Below are 5,908 nucleotides of genomic sequence, written 5' to 3' on the forward strand. Positions count from 1 at the left end.
GAGGCCGGGGCCGGCAGGGGCCCTCCGATGGCGGGTCATGCTTGCCAATCGGTCAGTGGTTGGTGTGGTGCAGTACATGTCAGGGTGTGGGTGCGAGATGGGCCGGGAGGACCGCTCCTCCTGCGTCGGACCCCGAGTCATAGGAAGTGCCGTTTTGTCACAACCCCAGGGGTGGGGTGGGTAACGGTAGGGAAGTGCCGGCCAACGCGCAGAGGTCGACCCGCAGGCCGAAGGAACCGTCCACCCGAACACCCCGGCGCGAGGCCGGGGCCGGCAGGGGCCCTCCGATGGCGGGTCATGATTGCCAATCGGTCAGTGGTTATGTGTGTGCTGCGGTGCCGGCCAACGCTCAGAGGTCGACCCGCAGGCCGAAGGAACCGTCCACCCGAACACCCCGGCGCGAGGCCGGGGCCGGCAGGGGCCCTCCGATGGCGGGTCATGATTGCCAATCGGTCAGTGGTTGTGTGTGTGCTGCGGTGCCGGCCAACGCTCAGAGGTCGACCCGCAGGCCGAAGGAACCGTCCACCCGAACACCCCGGCGCGAGGCCGGGGCCGGCAGGGGCCCTCCGATGGCGGGTCATGATTGCCAATCGGTCAGTGGTTATGTGTGTGCTGCGGTGCTGCGGTGCCGGCCAACGCTCAGAGGTCGACCCGCAGGCCGAAGGAACCGTCCACCCGAACACCCCGGCGCGAGGCCGGGGCCGGCAGGGGCCCTCCGATGGCGGGTCATGATTGCCAATCGGTCAGTGGTTGTGTGTGTTGCGGTGGGGCCGGGAGGACCGCTCCTCCTGCGTCGGTCCCCGGGTCATGGGAAGTGCCGTGTGGCGGTGGTGGGGCCGGGAGGACCGCTCCTCCTGCGTCGGACCCGAGTCATAGGAAGTGCCGTGTGGCGGGGCCGGGAGGACCGCTCCTCCTGCGTCGGACCCGAGTCATAGGAAGTGCCGTGTGGCGGGGCCGGGAGGACCGCTCCTCCTGCGTCGGACCCGAGTCATAGGAAGTGCCGTGTGGCGGGGCCGGGAGGACCGCTCCTCCTGCGTCGGACCCGAGTCATAGGAAGTGCCGTGTTGCGCTGGTGGGGCCGTGCCCGCCAACAGCCTTCAGTGGTCGGATACCACGTTTGCAAGCTCCCCGCTGGAATGGGGACTTAGAAGAAATGAGGGGAAAATTCCCCCGGAGCTCCGTGCCTGAGGGCGGGCTGTGAGCCGCGCCGCGTCCGCCAACAGCCTTCCATGGTCGGACACCATTGTTCGCAAGTTGCCCGCTGGAATGGGCACATAGAAGAAATTTCGAGGATAACATCCACCAGAGCGCCAGGGCGGCCGTTATTGCAGTATGCGTCCGCCTGGCAGCTCTCTTCCGCGGGAACCATTGGGCAATTTCTTTCACGGAGGTGGACATAGAAGAATTTTTGTTTCTAAAAACGTGGTTCCTAAAAATGTGCCCCAGGTGTTTTGGAAAACCCGGGTAAACCTGGGAAGTAGGCAAATGACCCTCTGACTAGGGGTAAAAACGTTTGCCTACTGCAGCGCCCCTAATGCAATTCGGCGGAACTGCAACGCCCCTGGTCGCCTAAACGCTACCCCTGGTCGCCTAAACCTCACCCCTGGTCGCCTAAACCTCACCCCTGGTCGCCTAAAAGTCACCCCTGGTCGCCTAAATTGTCAACCCCTGGTCACCTAAATTGTCAACCCCTGGTCGCCTAAAGGGGACTTAGAAGAAATGAGGGGGCAAATTCCCCCGGAGCTCCGTGCCTGAGGGCGGGCTGTGAGCCGCGCCGCGTCCGCCAACAGCCTTCAGTGGTCGGATACAATGTTTGAAAGGTCCCCGCTGGAAAGGGGACTTAGAAGAAATGAGGCAAATTTCCCCGGAGCTCCGTGCCTGAGGGCGGGCTGTGAGCCGCGCCGCGTCCGCCAACAGCCTTCAGTGGTCGGATACAATGTTTGAAAGGTCCCCGCTGGAAAGGGGACTTAGAAGAAATGAGGCAAATTTCCCCGGAGCTCCGTGCCTGAGTGCGGGCTGTGAGCCGCGCCGCGCCCGCCAACAGCCTTCAGTGGTCGGATACAATGTTTGAAAGTTCCCCGCTGGAAAGGGGACTTAGAAGAAATGAGGCAAATTTCCCCGGAGCTCCGTGCCTGAGGGCGGGCTGTGAGCCGCGCCGCGTCCGCCAACAGCCTTCAGTGGTCGGATACAATGTTTGAAAGGTCCCCGCTGGAAAGGGGACTTAGAAGAAATGAGGCAAATTTCCCCGGAGCTCCGTGCCTGAGGGCGGGCTGTGAGCCGCGCCGCGCCCGCCAACAGCCTTCAGTGGTCGGATACAATGTTTCAAAGTTCCCCGCTGGAAAGGGGACTTAGAAGAATTGAGTAAAATTCACCCGGAGCTCCGTGCCCGAGGGCCGGCTATGAGCCGCGCCGCGCCCGCCAACAGCCTTCCTTTGGTCGGATACAATGTTTCAAAGTTCCCCGCTGGAAAGGGGACTTAGAAGAAATTTGTGAAAATTCACCCGGAGCTCCGTGCCTGAGGGCCGGCTATGAGCCGCGCCGTGCCCGCCAACAGCCTTCCACGGTCGGATACAATGTTTCAAAGTTCCCCGCTGGAAAGGGGACTTAGAAGAAATTTGTGAAAATTCACCCGGAGCTCCGTGCCCGAGGGCCGGCTATGAGCCGCGCCGTGCCCGCCAACAGCCTTCCACGGTCGGATACAATGTTTCAAAGTTCCCCGCTGGAAAGGGGACTTAGAAGAAATTTGTGAAAATTCACCCGGAGCTCCGTGCCCGAGGGCCGGCTATGAGCCGCGCCGTGCCCGCCAACAGCCTTCCACGGTCGGATACAATGTTTCAAAGTTCCCCGCTGGAAAGGGGACTTAGAAGAAATTTGTGAAAATTCACCCGGAGCTCCGTGCCTGAGGGCCGGCTATGAGCCGCGCCGTGCCCGCCAACAGCCTTCCACGGTCGGATACAATGTTTCAAAGTTCCCCGCTGGAAAGGGGACTTAGAAGAAATTTGTAAAATTCACCCGGAGCTCCGTGCCCGAGGGCCGGCTATGAGCCGCGCCGTGCCCGCCAACAGCCTTCCACGGTCGGATACAATGTTTCAAAGTTCCCCGCTGGAAAGGGGACTTAGAAGAAATTTGTGAAAATTCACCCGGAGCTCCGTGCCCGAGGGCCGGCTATGAGCCGCGCCGTGCCCGCCAACAGCCTTCCACGGTCGGATACAATGTTTCAAAGTTCCCCGCTGGAAAGGGGACTTAGAAGAAATTAGGCAACTTTCCCCGGAGCTCCATGCCTGAGTGCGGGCTGTTTGCCGCGCCGTGCCCGCCAACAGCCTTCAGTGGTCGGATACAATGTTTCAAAGTTCCCCGCTGGAAAGGGGACTTAGAAGAAATTATGAATATTTTTGTTTCTAAAAACGTGATCCCTGAAAATGTGCCCCAGGTGTTTTGGAAAACCCGGGTAAACCTGGGAAGTAGGCAAATGACCCTCTGACTAGGGGGGAAGAACGTTTGCCTACTGCAGCGCCCCTAATGCAATTCGGCGGAACTGCAACGCCCCTGGTCGCCTAAACGCTACCCCTGGTCGCCTAAAAGCTACCCCTGGTCGCCTAAAAGCTACCCCTGGTCGCCTAAACGCTACCCCTGGTCGCCTAAACGCTACCCCTGGTCGCCTAAACGCTACCCCTGGTCACCTAAACGCTACCCCTGGTCGCCTAAACGCTTCCCCTGGTCACCTAAACGCTACCCCTGGTCGCCTAAACGCTACCCCTGGTCGCCTAACTGACCCCTCGTGTGTGGGGATCAACGTTTGCCTACTAGGGCGTCCTCCGGCGGCCTCTCGGCAGTACTGCAGGCCCATTTTAGCCGAGCCCATTGAAATGAATGGGGGAATTTTATACGTTTTTGCCTTTTTTTCCCCCCCTCGTTCTTTTTGTATTTATTCATTTATTTCAACTTTTACCGACTCAACCGCCCTCCGGCGTGCCCTCGGCGGTCCCGCAAGCCCAATTCGGCCGAGCCCATTGAAATGAATGGGGGAATTTTATACGTTTTTGCCTTTTTTTTTCCCCCCCCCTCGTCCTTTTTGTATTTATTCATTTATTTCAACTTTTACCGACTCAACCGCCCTCCGGCGTGCCCTCGGCGGTCCCGCAAGCCCAAATCGGCCGAGCCCATTGAAATGAATGGGGGGATTTTCTACGTTTTTGCCTTTTTTCCCCCCCTCGTCCTTTTTGTATTTATTTACTTATTTCAACCTTTACCGACTTAGGGGCCACTTGGCACCGCCTGTGCCCGGGGAAGGTGCTCATATTCGGCTTCACTGTCAGGCAGCATGCACTCCTCCTCCGGAGCTTCCATTTGGGCAAACTTAGGGGCCGCTTGGCACCGTCCGTGCCCGGGGAAGGTGCTCCTATTCGGGCCAAGTGTGACACACGCCCGCCCTCCTCCTCCGGAGCTTCCATGAGGGTAAACTTAGGGGCCGCTTGGCACCGCCTGTGCCCGGGGAAGGTGCTCCTATTCGGCTTCACTGTCACACAGCATGCACTCATCCTCCGGAGCTTCCATAAGGGCAAACTTAGGGGCCGCTTGGCACCGCCTGTGCCCGGGGAAGGTGCTCATATTCGGCTTCACTGTCACACAGCATGCACTCATCCTCCGGAGCTTCCATAAGGGCAAACTTAGGGGCCGCTTGGCACCGCCTGTGCCCGGGGAAGGTGCTCCTATTCGGCTTCACTGTCATGCAGCATGCACTCCTCCACCGGAGCTTCCATTTGGGCAAACTTAGGGGCCGCTTGGCACCGCCTGTGCCCGGGGAAGGTGCTCCTATTCGGGCCAAGTGTGACACACGCCCGCACTCCTCCTCCGGAGCTTCCATTTGGGCAAACTTAGGGGACGCTTGGCACCGCCCGTGCCCGGGGAAGGTGCTCATATTCGGCTTCACTGTCACACAGCATGCACTCATCCTCCGGAGCTTCCATAAGGGCAAACTTAGGGGCCGCTTGGCACCGCCTGTGCCCGGGGAAGGTGCTCATATTCGGGCCAAGTGTGACACACGCCCGCACTCCTCCTCCGGAGCTTCCATTTGGGCAAACTTAGGGGCCACTTGGCACCGCCTGTGCCCGGGGAAGGTGCTCATATTCGGCTTCACTGTCAGGCAGCATGCACTCCTCCTCCGGAGCTTCCATTTGGGCAAACTTAGGGGCCGCTTGGCACCGTCCGTGCCCGGGGAAGGTGCTCCTATTCGGGCCAAGTGTGACACACGCCCGCCCTCCTCCTCCGGAGCTTCCATGAGGGTAAACTTAGGGGCCGCTTGGCACCGTCCGTGCCCGGGGAAGGTGCTCCTATTCGGGCCAAGTGTGACACACGCCCGCCCTCCTCCTCCGGAGCTTCCATGAGGGTAAACTTAGGGGCCGCTTGGCACCGCCTGTGCCCGGGGAAGGTGCTCATATTCGGCTTCACTGTCACACAGCATGCACTCATCCTCCGGAGCTTCCATAAGGGCAAACTTAGGGGCCGCTTGGCACCGCCTGTGCCCGGGGAAGGTGCTCATATTCGGGCCAAGTGTGACACACGCCCGCACTCCTCCTCCGGAGCTTCCATTTGGGCAAACTTAGGGGCCACTTGGCACCGCCTGTGCCCGGGGAAGGTGCTCATATTCGGCTTCACTGTCAGGCAGCATGCACTCCTCCTCCGGAGCTTCCATTTGGGCAAACTTAGGGGCCGCTTGGCACCGTCCGTGCCCGGGGAAGGTGCTTCTATTCGGCTTCACTGTCACACAGCATGCACTCCTCCTCCGGAGCTTCCATAAGGGCAAACTTAGGGGCCGCTTGGCACCGTCTGTGCCCGGGGAAGGTGCTCCTATTCGGCTTCACTGTCACACAGCATGCACTCCTCCTCCGGAGCTTCCATGAGGGTAGAC

Source organism: Idiotropiscis lumnitzeri, unplaced genomic scaffold, assembly GCF_059441095.1.
Source record: "Idiotropiscis lumnitzeri isolate Australia: NSW breed Sydney's pygmy pipehorse unplaced genomic scaffold, RoL_Ilum_1.0 HiC_scaffold_369, whole genome shotgun sequence".
NCBI classification, from domain to species: Eukaryota; Metazoa; Chordata; class Actinopteri; order Syngnathiformes; family Syngnathidae; genus Idiotropiscis; species Idiotropiscis lumnitzeri.